Source organism: Haemorhous mexicanus, chromosome 6 (assembly GCF_027477595.1).
Source record: "Haemorhous mexicanus isolate bHaeMex1 chromosome 6, bHaeMex1.pri, whole genome shotgun sequence".
NCBI lineage: Eukaryota > Metazoa > Chordata > Aves > Passeriformes > Fringillidae > Haemorhous > Haemorhous mexicanus.
Window position 1 is genome coordinate 9699931 of NC_082346.1, and position 16363 is coordinate 9716293.

The 16363-nt window shown below is 39.7% G+C and overlaps 1 long non-coding RNA gene across 1 annotated transcript in view; it reads left to right on the forward strand.

Moving 5' to 3' along the window:
- The first annotated feature begins 8160 nt into the window (after positions 1–8160).
- The window catches only part of LOC132328319 (uncharacterized), a 31408-nt gene continuing 23205 nt past the window's right edge, over positions 8161–16363 (forward strand). The window contains exon 1 of the long non-coding RNA XR_009486736.1: positions 8161–8256. This is a non-coding gene — a long non-coding RNA (uncharacterized LOC132328319). The remainder of the gene's footprint in view (positions 8257–16363) is intronic.

Consider the following 16363-nt stretch of genomic DNA (forward strand, 5'->3'; position numbering starts at 1 on the left):
CCTACAATGATTAGAAAGATCACAAAGCTGGCCTGATGAAAAGGTTATGCACTCAGTTGCACATGCAGTACAACTAGTTATTAAAAATCAGACTCTGAAGTATTTGTTAAAAGCAGATCTAACTCCGTTGATGTCAAATGCACTGATTTTCTTTGGACAAGGATCTGTTGCTTTAAGTTTATATTCAATATAAACATCATATGCAATAATAAATCTTAGGAGCACATTCTCAGATTATTTGATTTATAATTTCATTTAGTGTAAAGCTATTCCATTTCATTCCATACTTGTGTTTCTCGTTCCTCTGTAACAACCTTATAAGTGTGACAGGGAGGCTCAGATCTTTGCCCAGCAAACAATATATATTATTTGCTACATGAAAGTGGTGCACAACTCTCTTAAATGTTCCCTAGCAGACTCCTATTGCATTCCACAATGTGCCTGCACTTGAACCACCTCCATTCATATCAGAGTCTTTTTATCCCAGCACACATTGAGCAAGCTGCTCTGAAGCTTAATTCTCCTGACCCTTCAGTGCAGTCGGATATTGTCACCTAATCCCCTTTTTTTCCTTCTGTCCCATGTGTGGTTTTGACTTCTTTCTCTTTTCAATTCCTTTTTCCTCTTCCCTTTTTCTTTCTTTCTTATTCTATAAGCCTCTCTCCAGGCTGCACATTCCAGAATTCATCCTTGCATTAGGGCTGCAATACAATGCTCTCCCAGTGTTAAAGGATTAGACATTAAGGAGACTGTGGCAACTCCAGCCTTACTCGATGCGCAGGGGGAACATAAGGGGATGGAGGAGCTCCTGCCAAAGAGGAAGGAGGCTGAGAAACAAGGGGGGGAAATGGCATCTTAGCAAAACCAGAGTGGGTGACAAAGAGGTTTGTATGATTAAAAGTAACACTTTCTGCCCGGTTTAACACTCTGGGTTGTTTCTGGAACTCAGTAAACCAGTTAGAAAGCAAAGTGCTGCACATGACACAGGCACTGGTACATTAAATGCAGTTTTTATTTTAGCAGCCATCTCTGAAAAATGGCCAGTTTGAAGTTTGTCACGTGGTGGCATATCATTCCAATGCATGAGGTGACGCTGCTGTCTGAAGTGCCAAGGTTAATCAATAGTGCATAGATTTTTTTTTTTTTTTACATAGATAATTGTGCCTCTGACTCACAGATTTCCAAAGTTCATTCTACTCCCAGAGGAGGAGTCTGGGGTCTTAACTTACAAAGATTTCCTGCAGATTGGTTTTAATTTGTTTTCATTTTTCTGAAGAGAATGGCCTTTGTTAAATGTCCCTTCTACTTTCCTTATTGGATTGGAACCAAGTTATTGAATCAGAAAAAAAGTGTAATACTTTTCAGCGTTCACAGGTTCATAATGGTGTAGAAACCCTATTTTGATAAAATTAAGGTTAATTTCTTTCTTCGTCACCTGTTCACCCAAAAGTAATTCTGTAAAAGCAAATGTAAGGGTATAACCATGCTTCATTTAAATCAATCTATGATCTCCAGAAGCTATTAAAGGATTAAATTATTGAGAAGAGGGTCGTTCCCCAAGCACGCAGAGCAGTAATTGTCCATTAGAATCTGCAGCATGGTTCACAAAACCCCATAGAGAAGTTCTTGCTTTCCACCGAGGTTGTTTTGGTTGTATTTGTTGATGGGGTGGGAAAAGGAGTGTGAAGAAGCAAAGTTTTGCATTTTGCACAGGGGAGCTGGTGGTCATCCTGATCTATTGCGGAAGTGAGGGCTGCAGCCGTAGGCCAGCTGCCCAAAAAGTTTTGTCACCCAGACCCATGAGTCTCACCCTTGTGGCTGACAGTTTCATTGTTCTCGAGGAACGTAAGTGTCATGGGAGGTCATGGTTGCATTATTATTATTCAGCTACATTTGAATAAATGTACTTGGCTCTGTAAAGAATGCTACAGGCCTACTTACCCTGCTGTATCCCACGGGCATGTGGTGAGGCTTAAAGATTGTAAAGTGCTTTGAGTTCCTTGGAGAAAAAAAAAAAGGCACTACATGAATGCAACAGATTCCCATTTGTTCATACAGCATCTGTCCCACATCAGTTATGTTATGATATACGGGATCAGACCCTGAGTGCTGTACATGTGTTGGATTATTCACAAACATAAATGCAGATATGGCCCAACCCCATGGTCTCTGCAGTGTAAAGAGCTGACCTGGCAGCCTACCAAACACACCTTCTGCAAGGCACTGAGTGGGCTTTTTAGCACCAAGCAATTAGGGGTGAGGATTGAGGCTTGGAGCAGACAGGGAAAAAGGGCATAGGCTGAGCGCTGGGAAGGTGAGCAAAATCCATGCCGTAGGAAGAATGATTCAAATCTTGAAATTCAGGGTTGTTTGGGGTGCAGCAGTGGTGTTTTACACTCTACTTTCGTGCTTTACATTTTCTTGTGGAAATATCATGTGAGATTTTGATGAGAACAGAAGGAACTGGAGCAGTAGCAGTGAGACAGCATCATTTTAATAATGAGCAAATACTTGATTAAGTTAATAATTTTATTGGCTAGTTTTTCACCCTGTATTGCCTGGCCCATATCAAGGAAGTTTTGTGGTTTCTGGTGTTTTCTTCAAGCTGCAGATTTTTTTTAATTTTTTTTTTTTTCAGAAGGCAAGTAACGTTTGGAACAAGACAGACATTCTTGCCAGTTGCAGACGGATATTTTTCTGTCAGCAGAATGCAGTTTGCTGCCTACCTGCTTTAAGGCCAGGCTATGATACTCTCCATCGTCTAAACTTTGCAGTGTTTTTCAGTCTTTCATCTCCAAAGCGCCCCAGGAACTGGAAAATGGAAAATAGGTAAAATCTGGAATTGATGCTAAGATAGCATATGCAATTGCTCCACACGAGAGTCAAGGCTTCTGTTTTTGCATGTAAAGCTCGTGTTCTTCATGGTTAATATGAGAAATTCTATGTTGATAGTGTTCACAAAAGCTGCAAGAGCACAGACACTCTGTAACAGCCCAAAGGAAAATGCTAAGTGTGATACTGTAATTTTCTCCACCTGTTGCCCAAACTGTCAAAAGGAAACACGTCTCTTATTTCACTCTGAATAAGATGTAGTATGTTTGTGGTTTGGGAAATGATAGCTTGGTTCTCTGTCAGTTGAAACAGCTGGCTGGCCCTGAACCAGAGCTGTGGCTGAGACATCCATGTACCTGCCTTGGCTTTCAGGCTCAGGCAGAGAAGGCTTTGCTCTCTGCAGTTGGATATTTAGCGGTCTAACAGGGCAGAACATTAGTTTGAACCCATTGTAACTTTGAAATTGCAAATGTGAGGAAAGGATGCAGCTGATGAGGATTCAGAGATAAAGAATAGAGGAATGATCAGGTTGATGTTTTTTAAGAAACAGTTACATGTTTATTCAGAAATTCCTCACAGGTGCTGTTCCAAGCTATTATTGAGGAATTCAATAAACTTAGTCTATGCAAATTACATTTTTTTTTGTTGGTGCAAAAATCCACTGACCAGACTCATCTTCCATTTCTTCTCACTGCTGGGAGCCCTCTATCGACCTCATAAAATTCTTTCACATCCTCCCATTTGCCTTCCCTTCCCAACTCTTTCATCTCTTCATTCTCCTTTACCTACTTTCTATCACAGATCTGCTCCTGTGAAAATAATCCCAGCTCTGCAGACATTGGTGATGCTGGGGTAAGCTGCTGGGGCAGTTTATCTCAGGAAAAAACAACCTGCTGATGGTGGTGGGAAGCATTTCCAGGCCAAAATCCTGCTGGCAGAGGCTGCTGGTGTTGGAGAAAGTGGATTCCCATTTTCCAAGACTGAAATGAAGCCCTCTTGCAGATCAATTATGGTACCTGGTGGAATTTGACAAAGTTGCTTGTTTTGTACATTTGGAAAACCAATATTGTATGGCCTTGTGAAAACAAAAGTGGAAGGCAAATGATTGGGCAAGGAAGGCTAGATTCTGATTTAGTTTAAATCTTCTACATATAGGTTTCAAATTTTCCCAGTTTTTCCAAGCTGTTAAAATTTTAGGGAAAAAAAATTTAAGCTAGAAGAAGAAGAAAGTGTCTGAAGCCTTTGCTTAGGACCTAACCATTCTTGAAAGAACTATTCCTACATGAAAAAAATAAAAATCAACAAGCACTTAGGCCCCATTCCAGTTAAGACTTTTTTTTTGTGCTATTTCCCAAAACAAGAAAAAAAGAGGAAAAGAAGAACAACTAGGTGCAGAGCTACTCCCAGATGATAATAAACTGACTCAAAAAACTTGAGAACAAGCTGGATCAACCCTCTAGCAGATAGGAGTCTTTACTGTTTTACTCTTAAGAGACACTGGTAAATCATTTGGCATTATTAAAGATACCAACCACAAAAAGGATCTGTAAAAATACATGTTTCCAACTTTTCATCATCTGGGATTCTGTAGCTGTTAGTGGTCCGTGAGTCACTGCTTATATTTAAATGCTATACATTCATTTGTATAGGTTCATAGCAGCAACCTCCAAGAATGAAATAATTGCCGCCCATGTGAAAAAAAAAAATGGTGGTTTCCTGTGCTGGTATATGTAATCAAAACATCTTTTTTACTTGAAGCAGATCTTTTAGGCTGTAATCATAGATACAAAGCACAGTAGAAGTATCAGATCTGCCTCACCACTGCATTAGTCTGACTTTATTCATGTGCAACTCAGATGAAAAAAGCTGCAGTTACACCAGCAAAAAATGGAATATTTTGCCTACCAAGACAGCTCTGCATTGCCTCGTGCCCTGCTTAGTCATTTGCAGCACACCAGGGAGTTGCACAGAGCTCTGTGTCTGGTTTGGATTGTGGGATTTGGGTAGATGTTTGTGGTACTTTTAAAGGCTCCTCAGTGTGGTTGGCAGCAGAGAACTCATCCCACCATCTCTGTTGGATGCTGGAGCTGCTGGAGGGTAATCTGTTGTCTAAAAGTGGTATTTACTAATGGAGACGGACTAGGATTTCTCAGAGAAGTCCAGGTACTTTCCAACATGTCTCTCCTGGTCAGCATCTGGAATTCAAGATTGAGACAGGTCTAAAGGCAGCTGTGGAAATAAACATGAACAAGGCATTATAAAACATGATGATATAGTTTCTTGTTTAGTGACTTTTGGAATCAGAAGTTAGCAGGCAAGAGACATAATGTTATATAATAATTCCAGTTCAAGTTCTGATGAGTAACATTTTACTTGCTTTTGGCAAGCAGAAGAGGAGTAGGTTCCCACAAAACTTTGTGTCTCCCAATTTCTTTACATGTGGGTGCCATCTGTATTTGCTCCCAAGTAGATGGGCAGAATGGCAAATGGCATTTCAGTGGCTTCCTGCAAATGTCCAAAGTTCCCAAGAAAATTCTTGAACCTCAAAAAAAAAAAAAAAAAGGAAAAAAAAGGAAAAAAGAATGGACAGCTGAAAAACAAATTAGATGTCTAGAAAGCCAGAAGTTGATTCAACATTTCCTATTTATGCACACAAAAATGACAGCTTAATAAATTTTTTCCCTAAAGAGGCAAGGGTTTAGTATGTAGTATCTCCCTAACTACTCAGCACTCTCCAAGCATAAACTCAGCAAAGCTTATATAAACTAACTACAGAACCTCACAGCTGCTGCAAAATTCTGTGGGACAAACTCCTTCGGTTTAAGTGGGACCAAAAACATGAAGGTCAAAACAGGGGCTCAGTCTGACCCTTCCTTTTTCCGGATAATGTATGGAGCCTTTCTCTTTGCCTGATGCACTCGAAGTCTTCAGAATGAAAGTGCACCACATCCCTACCAAGTTAAGTAGTTTATAAACAGAGAAACACACCATTTTATCACTGAAGTGAAAATGTGTGGGGGAATAACTGCTTTGAGTTACTCCTAAGCTATGAGATTCCTGACTGATTCTTTTAGTCTGAGCTGGAGTTGTCAGCAGGTTGTCTTATTGTTCGTTTTGCTATTTAACTTGAGAGACTCCATCTAAAATGCAGTGCCTCTGTGTGTGCATAAGCTAGACAAATAATTATCAATCATCTCCCAGATGGTGATAATATGCCCCATGGGAATGGAGCATAGACTTGCTCTGACACTTCTGCCTGTGTTCTTTGCATTTCTGAGCTTTGTTCATCTCAAATTGTGCACTCAGGTACACCTTTGCTGGTGCATTTCCTGAATATAGTCCCTTGTTTGTATCTGGGTGTCCTCCTTTGTTCATCTCAAATTGTGCACTCAGGTACACCTTTGCTGGTGCATTTCCTGAATATAGTCCCTTGTTTGTATCTGGGTGTCCTCCTCCTCAGAGCCAGGTCTTTCAGATTTTGGAGCTTGCTGGTTTATTTGAGTCTATTTTTAGGCAGATTTTATGCATCTAATTTTGAGTCTGTGATCCAGGACTTTGAATTAGGCATCCCTGCTCCTTGTAAAAGGAGTGAGGAAAGTGAGCTGCCTCAGCCTGGGCCTCATGGTGGTAAGATCCCTGAGCAGAGAGTCTCCTTTGCTGGTCAGCAGGAAATGACTTCAACTCTGCAGCTCCTTCTCCTGCATTTAAGTGCTTGACTGGGAGCTGCAGCGAGGTATTTCCCTGAAACCTTTCCGGGAATAAGGTATTTATGTCATTTTCTTGGAAACTACCATGGAGATCATTCCTTTCTTTTAAAGTATAGCCAAGAAAGTGCTGCCAAACCCTTTCAGGCCATGTTCACAACCCGAGAATTTGAGCAGGCCATTCCCTGCTCTCTTTGCTGGATTTCAGGCCCATATGGCCGAAGTGCCCTGAGGATCCCCTAACCACTAAACCACACTTGGAGCAGTTTTTAGCCCTTCTGTGAAGCCATTCTGCTCTGCAGAAAAGCCTGATGCATTTTCTGGATTAGATAAGTCAAGAGAAGGCATGTCAATGGTGAAAGTGAGTCCTGCATTGTCAGTGGTCACCACCAACACAGGTTCCTGCCCTCCTGCTCTGGTTCCCACAGCTCATAATGAATAGCTGTTGGATGGGAATTCACTGAATCATAGGCCACTTTTCTCTTAGGCAGTGTCCTAATCCTGGACAGGAGACTCTGTCTTCCTATTTTAGCCTCATTAAATAGTGCCAGTAGAAAACTCTAGAGTTTTGACACACAAAACTTGGTAGGTGGCCCCCAAGACAAGAAAAGCCATGAAAGATCTCATCTTTTACCTTTGCCTCATCTTTTACCTTTTACCTCATCCTTACCATCTTTTACCTTTGCTTTTGTGAAATTCTGCATTTGTGCTTAATACGTTTGAGCCCTGAGGTCTCTTTGTAACATGTAAGAGGTAATTCTTCCAGTTGTTCTCCCCTTTCTAATGAAACTCCAATGTGTCCACAAAAGGATTATTTATCATTGTAGTTCATAAATATGAAGTTAAGATCAAATACAAAATGTGTGAGACAAGTGAGCATGGAGAAGTTGTGAAATGTTTTCCTTCATTGTTGTTTTTTGAGAATACAAGGCTGGGAGCAATATGTGCCTGAGTTCATTATTGTTTGTATGTGACAATTGACTGCATGGGCAGGAACTCACCTGGAAAATTCACTGAGGCATCCATTGCATGGATTTTTCTCTAACTTGAAGATTAATGTCTAAGATGCCTTTTGCCATAAGGAGGAAGTTAGCAATTCTTTTTCTCTGTTTTCAATAAAACTCAGGCTTTTGGATTATACAAAAGGGAATATGTTTTCCACACTTTTTATGAGAGATTATGAAATGTATTTCGCATTATCTAGATCATTCAGCCATCCTGTATTTATGCAGGGAGATGAAAAGGGAAGAATAATCAGTGAATGTAAAGATACTCAGTCAACAAACCTTGAGTTTTATATCTGTGTTAGTAGCTCTGCTACCAGCTACCAGATTTCTTTTTCTGTTGTATTTTCTCATGTAGAGGGAAAAAATTGTGTGCTAGCTAATGATTATTTGAAGAGAAAATGAAAGCTAGCTGATTATTAATATAAAACAAGCAGCACTGCCTTTTAATTTTCATTGATGGGTCCATCTTTCAATGCATATAAATGACACAGCTCAAGAGTGAAGCTGTCCTAATTTCTATAGCTAAGGACCTGGCTTATCACACATTATCAAGTAATATATGATTTGCATTATAATTATAACTTTAAAAGAACAAAACTTTTTCTTTTTTTTTTTTCAGTTTGCCACATAACTTGAATGTAAAATATGAACAGAGCACTTGCAAAGAAAAAGGAAGGGGTGGCCAGGAACTGCACTCAAAAAAGAGGCTGCAGGTAATAAAAGTTGAAGTAGAAAATAAATTTCCTTCCAAGTTTCTGCTCAAACACCTCCTGGAATAAGGAAAATGGTATCTAGCTAACTTAGAAAATATTAGAAAGCACTAAAATGTTGTTGTTGTTGTTGTTATCATCATCATCATCATAATTATTTGGGAACATTGATGGTTTTTAGTTGCTTTGGCTTTGCATTCCTTTTGCTCTAGTAGGTGAAAGGCAGATCCCTTAGGATAGACTGCATTTACTCTGCTACTTTAGAGCAACTAAAGCATTCTGGATCCAGTGGAAACTGGCAAAGTGAGCATGGGAGGAGACTCCTGAAAGCAGATGAAGCTGGTAGATGAAGCTGAAAATTGAGTTGCATGTAAAACAATGGGAGTTTTTACTGGCACAGTACTTGTGCCACCATGCAAGGGCTACTGAGCCTTAAGGCAGGATGTTAGACCTCTCTAGGGGCTCTGCCAATGGCTCTGATTCCTGGGAGGGCTGGCCCAGAGAGGCACATGAGTGGGGTTCATGTCCCAGCCATTTATTCTCTTTTTCTTCCCTGCTTTCCTTATTACAGGTCACTGGTTTGCCTACTATAGAATCATACAGATGTAATATTTTAATGGATCAAAAGAACACAATTAACTCTTGCCCTGGTGTTTTTCAGTGCAAATGACCTTCATTTTATTCTGTTAGCCTTTATTGGTGATATAAGGTGGCTGCATTTGCTTTGTTTTCATTTTAACATACATTAAAATGATTTAAAACCATTGATAAAACCACTGAAAAGCTTTGATTTGGGGGAATCCCCAAAAATGCCATCAAGCCAATTGTGATTCTCCACTGATGGGTTTTTTAAAAAAGCACTCATCTCATTCTTAATGCTTTTAACATCTACTTTATTGTCATCATGTGGCACTGTTTTTAACCAGTGTTGTACTGTACGTCACATCTGCAGAATCATAGCAATCTACATTGAGAATGAAATCAGGTTTGTCTGACACAACCTGTTTCCTGTTAAACACACTGAATGACAAGAATTCTCTTTCCTCTCTTTATTTCCCTCTTAGTTGACTCCTGCAGCAAGTGAGTCATTCTTTCCCCCGGGACCTAGGTCCGCCTCACTAACCTGGTGCTGCCTGTGTCATCCTGCCTGCCCTTTTTAAACATAATGCTCTTGTATTTCATGGGAATCTTCCTGATCTTCCAAGAGACATCAAAAATGTGCCAGGGATTTTCTTCAGACAGGTCTTTTGGACTGTTTGGGACAAAATCTACAGCCTGACAGGTTCAAAGTACTTATCAGTAATTGATGTTTTTTACTCTTCTTTACCGTTACTATCAGACTGGGAAGTACTTTGCCATCTTCAAGTGAGAAAAGTACTTTAGCCTTTTTTATTCCAGTATTTACTAAGTGTTTACCTCCTCTCCATCACTAATCGTGTTATCTTCTTTAAAAAAAAAAATTAACCATTGGAAGCTTTCTCAGTTTCTGAAATACTTCAGAATTATTTTTTTTCATGTTAGTCCCATTTCTCTCAGGTAAAGAAATGTCTCTGATGCTCTTAGCTTCCCTTTTTCTCTGGTTTTCATTTTTTAAAATATATGTGTGGATTGCTATCTAATCTCTGTTTCCTCTATTTCATTCCCTCAGAAGCTACATTATAAATATCCAAAAGAAACACACACGCACACACACGCACACATATATATTATATATATATATATATATATATATATATATATTTGAGTAACGTGTCCTTGCCCCATTTGAATGTTGCATTGAAACACTGCAAGTCTTCACATTTTGCTGAAGGCATGCAAAAATTGGAAAGCTTTTGATCCACAGCAGTTACTGTGGGCCATTGAGGGATGGAGAATAAATCTCCCATGCTGAATGTGAGTGGAAGGCACGAAGGATATGAGAAGAGAAGGTTAACACTCCAGCTTGCCTGTAAGAGAGCCACAAATGTTTCAGCTTAGTGATTTTGGACTAAGTTACTTGGATTTTGCTTGGAGAGTGAGACAGCTACTGTTTCATGTACCTGCTTCATTAAGTTTAGACTATATTTGTCTCTATTTGCTTTCCTACTTGTGCTTGGAGTGTATCTATCTGTGCTCTGTTTCACAGAGCCTGGAGTTTATTTGCCTAAGTTTGCTTTCCACTGCCTTTGGACTGTGTTTGCACTGAGCTCTGTTTCATTCAGCCTGGACTAACGGGCCCAGGATTGTTCCACAGCATTTGGGCTGTGTTTGTTTTGCTTTCCAGAGCCTGGGAATGTGGCTGTACACAGCCTGCCACTGCCCAGAGTGTCTCTGTCTGTCCCCTGCCTGGCCTCAGAGCTGTCCTGGGCTACCTTGGCCCCCACCCACCTGCCTTGCCCAGTGCCTTAATGCTGGAGTCTCCCAGTTTGCAGTAAGGACGGATCTGACATAAACTGAGTTGCCTGGCATGAAGTATTCCATGCAAGCAAAATTTGTCCCAGATCTGCTACAGGCAAATCAAATCTATGTGGGGACAGAGAGGGAGAGCCACCAAATTCTCAAACATCCCTGCTCAGCTTGCACTATTTTTAATTAAAATAGAAAGGGGAAAAAAAGAACCACATCCTGTAACATATACTTTTTGAGAATGATGTTAACTAGAAATGCAAATGCTTCTCTTGATTTCCAATTTTTTTGTTTGGTTGGGTTTTTTTTTTCTAAATCTGTTTTTCTGCATCTTGACTGGTCTGTTCTCCAGTGACCACATTTCCACATCTAGAGATGAGCATTTGACAGACAGGTGTCCTTTGAGAGTGCTGTCTGGAACACCTTTGGGTAGTTAAAGACAATTTCTTGCTCCCCGCCCCACCCCCCCCCCCCCCCCCCAAAAAAAAGAGGTGCTGTTTACTTTTCACCCGTCATGGACTGATCTCTCGCAGCATACAGAACTCTGCTACAATCATTTCAAGCATTTTCTTGGTTTATTAGTTATAACCTCATATGATTTTCCCAAGGTATGGGTTCACGTAAAGCAATAATTTCTAGAGTGTTATTTGCTTCTTCTCAAAACTAAACACAACACCATTTTAAAAAGGAAAGGCTGGGTACCAATTTGGCTGCAGACACCTGGGGGGCAAGGTACCAGAACCACCCTTCAGCCTCCCACCTCCCTCGTTTTGGTCTTCCATGACTGAGCTATGAATATCTCAAATATTGAATTCAAATATTCAAATATATTCAAATAAATTGAATAAATATTTCAAATAAATATTCAAATATATTGAATTAAAATTTCCATGTCAGAAAGGAATGTTCTCCACCTCCTGTGATGTGGAGAACATCAGTCTCTGCCTGCACATTTCATCTCTTGCAGTTGTCATGACTGTTGAGCTGGTGCTGAACACTTGAGCTATTCCTCCTACCCCATCATAAATGGAATATGTACACAAATTTGAAGCAAAGGCATGAAATTAAATACCCAAACCCCATTTTTTTCTCTCTCACTGCAGCTATTTACCCAGCAACAGCAGAACTAGAAATACCCCAGAGAACAGCTTAAACTAAGGAGGGGGTCAGATTGAATAAAGTGAATTATGATGTAGTCAGAGTTACTGACAGAGGCTTCAGAGTTAACCAGGGGCAATGCTTTTGTAATCACTGAGGCTGAAGACAAACAAGCCTCCAGGTACAGAGAATGTGCCATCTCTGTGGGTGTTTAGAAACAATCAGTCCTTCCTAATGACCAGGGGATGGATTAGTCAAAGTCTGCCTCAACACACAATTTTTTGGTCTATAACCACAGGAAGATAGGTGTGATCAGTTTTATTTGAAGAAGATAGCAATGCTGGGAAGGCAAACTGTTGTGTTGTGACTTTAACATTTGGATTTAGTTGATTTTGGAATCTGATGTATTTAATCTTCAGGGATAAAAATAAATTTTAGAAAAGATCATAAATGAAAGGGGTCATAATACATACGTTATCTATTCTTTGGAAGATTTTAATATATTAAAATGCTAAAATTAAAAATAGCAGTTGAAATCTGCAATCTTCTCTGGACTGATCTCCAGCAAGGTTTCGTGATCAGCTTTAGATGGCTTGAGTCTGGAAAAATAAGGGGGACTGTTTTCCATAAAGACAATTTTAAAATGTTAGATTTTAGATTTTGAATGCATTAGGTAAGATTTTCATGTTACAAGAAGCTGATAAACCCATAGTAGGTATTCAGTAGATTTATTGTAAGACATAATAAAAGTCTTTTAAAAGTAGGTGAATGAGAGTTTCCTCTTTAGAGAAAGGGAATGTGAATTCCCTCCTAACTTCAGATGTCAGCTAATAACAACCTGCCATTGCTGTGGTATCACAGCCATTTACTGTAGATACAAAAGCAGAATTTTACCAGCCCTCAAAATTACACAAGGGGAACAGGGAAAAATGAACAACTGCAACGAGACAAGTCATGAGAAGACTTTATTTTTCAGTATTTCTGTTGTTATGGAATCCCTTCTGTAGTTTTCAACTAGTTTGCCGTGAACTCAAACTGGGAAGTTATCGGATGGATCGTGCCTCTCCTTTCAGTGTAGGGACTGCCTCTTATCCAGGAAAAGGATGGGCAGGGAACCCCCTGCTGTATCTGGAGAGGAGAAGGACTGACCTCATCTTCAGGCTTAGGATCCACTACTTCTCCTGTCCTGGGCTCAGGGTTCCCAATGTTATTTCAGAATAATTTTTTCAAGCTTGTGGACAGTGCAGTTGGCTTTGTTGCTTCAGTTAAATGCTTAGATGTGCTTGGTTACCTTCAGACTTCGCTAAAGGAATCACTGGATAAGAGAGCTGCTAAGAATGTCTGCTTTGGGAAACAGTGGTACTGGTGCTTAGCAATAATTAGCAATACTGCATCTCAATTTTTACCCCCATCTAAGTGTGCTTCCACTCTATCCAGAATGTTTCTATATGACTGTTTATCAAATCGTCTCCAAGTTTGTCCTATAATCCAGTTTTGTTCACACTTTTATCACAATCTCTTACTCAGGTGATAACATTTTTTTCCATGCCTTTGGAATCTCAGTCTTCATAGCACTGATTATTATTAATCAAGTATGAGGTTTTAAGCAGTTATTGACTATGTAAGCCCAGTCCTGCCTTCATTGCTGAGGTAACACCCACTGACACCAATTAAGCACATTTTATTAAGTAAAGGACCACTGGAATAGATTCAGTGGGAAGACAACACTTACTTTATTTTTTGTAATATTTTATCTTGGCATGAAGATCAGGGTTTTTTTCCAGGCCTGTATCCAGCAGTAAAAAAGGATTATAGCAATGAAACTCTCCAAAAAATGATCAGACAACCTAGGATTTGTGGGGAGTCCTATGGCTACACTCAGGGATATATGCTGTGGTGCTTGGATCCATGCTGGATCCAAAGGGGAACAGAGATTCACATTTCAGGTCTCCATCTTCTAAATAAAGCCACTGTGTGGCTGTGGCTGTAAATTTAAAGACAAATGCAATTTGGAAATGTCCTTAGTGCCAGGGCAGGTGAAATGCAGCCCATTACTAGCATCACCAGAGCCAACACCATCCTTGGGTGTTTCTACTGCATCTTTTCCATGGCTGAGCTGGTGGCACACACAGGGCTCTGTCTGTTGTGCCATCTCTGTGGAGACACTGCAGAAGGCTCCCTGTTCATGAGCAGCATTGGCATTAATTCAGTCGCTCACACCAACGATCCCAGAGACCAGCCTCTTATCTAGCAACTGGGAAAATGCCACAAACAACTGAAAATGAGGAATTGAAAGTGAGGGAAATCAGTGTTGGTGACAATGTGCAATACTCAGGCTGTGTTTTTTAGTAGTTTCTTGTGCAAAGTGCTTTACATATTAAGACATATTCCCTCACTGGGTGCTTAGAAGGCAAAGACAATTATGATGTCTATTCCACACAGAAGAACTAAGGGTTTAGCAGAGAGATTCAGAGACCTACCAAAAAGCATGAAGAACATCTGAAAACATGGGCAGAATCTCCAGTCTAATGCTCCAGCCATTATATTTTTTTTCCTTAGCATCTATGCTTTATTTATAATCAGACTTGGGAGTCTTTCCCCAGCCTCAAAACCCCAGGAAAGACTCCACTGTGGATGTTTGCTATTTCACTGAAAAATTGTCTGATTTCTGGTTTTCAAATAGAGAGAAAGTACTGCCTAATGGTTTTTGTATTAGGAGGATATTCTTGTTTTCCACATGCTGTCTGGTTCTGCTTGCTATTATGAGATGTTTAGAGAGTGCTCTTTGAAATAAAAAAAAGAAAAAAAAAAAGGAAGAAAAAACATCACAGGGAGCTAAACCTGATGATAAGCAAGACCCAGGGTGATGTATGGCTTTTCCTCAATGTTTTCAATCACAAGGAAGCAACAAGTTACATGAGATCCTGACTGTTTCGAGCCCCTTGGCCAAAAATCTGAGAGCTACAATTCCTTCTGTGAGGGGCTGGAGCTGGGAGAGGTGTATATGGGCAGCTCCACCCAGGGCATCCATGTGTGACTTCTGCTCTGTCCCAAAAGTCTTGGTGTTTGCAGTTCAATGATTATTAATTAGGATTTGCTGCTTCTGTATGCAAAACCCCTTGGTCTGGACAGGAAGCAGTGGCTAAACATCAAACTGAGGAGCAGCACACACAGCACAGACTTAATGTCAGTAACTTACCCTGTTTCTGTAGTTGGGCACCCATGCTCATTTAATCTTACTTTTACTTGGCAAGATCAAGTAGGTGCCTTGACTGAATAGGTAGAATGGAACAACCTATAAACTTTTCAGATTTCACAGGAGAAAAAAAAAAACCCTTGAACTGCTTATTTTTATTCCTTTTGTTTAGTAATTTATTTTTATTGCCGCCTTCTTTATACCCTTAGACTCGAATAGCTATTGATTAGGTTAGGTGAACTAATGGTCTAATGGGTCAAAGGATCAGAGACCTTCTGAAGGGCTCAGACCACCCACCCTTCTCCTTTCAGATCTCACAAATTTTAAAAAGATATATTTCTTCAGCCTTTGGAAGGTTGTTTTCTCAGCTCCCAAAGCTAGGAAGGTCCTCCTTCAATTGACACAAATTATGTCCAAAATCCATTGAAGAATCCTGAAAAACCTGAAACATTCAAGTATTTTTTCTTGTCAAATCTGATGTGTGCTGAATATATTACTTTGTGTGTGCCAATATAACTAGATAAGGGAAACTATAAAAATGCCTTTTGCAACTGGTAAGGATATTCAAAGGGATATTCAAGTTAAACTGAAATCCAAGATAGTAAAATTCCTGTTGTTTGGAGAGGAAGAGATTCAGTCTAATTTTTTTGTCTAGAGAATGTTAGGAGCTTACCTATGGTATCTAATACAACTTTAACCCCTGGAGAGAGAAAAACATATCTAGAGAGTTAGTTTCCTGCCATAGGATTGATGAGGATGGATAGATAGATAGATAGATAGATAGATAGATAGATAGATAGATAGATAGATAGATAGATAGAGTTATATAGATAAATATAGATATATAGCTATATAGATATATAGATATGTCTACACTAATTCACAGAAAACCCGTGTAACTGCCCATCATGAGATATGAACAGGATTTTTAAATTTCCAGCCTTAGAAATGTAGATAAACTGTTCACTAAAGGAAGCAAGACTGGGTCTTACAGGTCTTGACTCTTATTTGACATGATGATTCATATACAAAAGTAAACTTAAATCTCTCAAATACAATTCCATGCTTTACAAACGTTTTTAATTCTGTGCTTTACAAATTCCTGTAATGATTCTTCTTTGGGTTGGGTGGAAAATTATTTGCTCATCCATTAAGAAGAGAGGAAGAGAATCAGTGGCCTCAAAATATGGGAAAACTATGACAGAGTTTTCAATTTCTTGGATTATAGGATTGGGCTTGGCCACATCTCATAAACACCTCTACTTGCTCCCCTGAATAGATTGAATACCAAGTCCCAAATACTCAACCTTGAGAGGCCACAGGAATCACAACCACCCAAGAGATGGAGTTCCTCTGGCAGTGTGGCAGTGTAGCTGCATTTAGCCTTACTCACGTCCATTTGTTCAATCTATAAGATTTATATATATATAT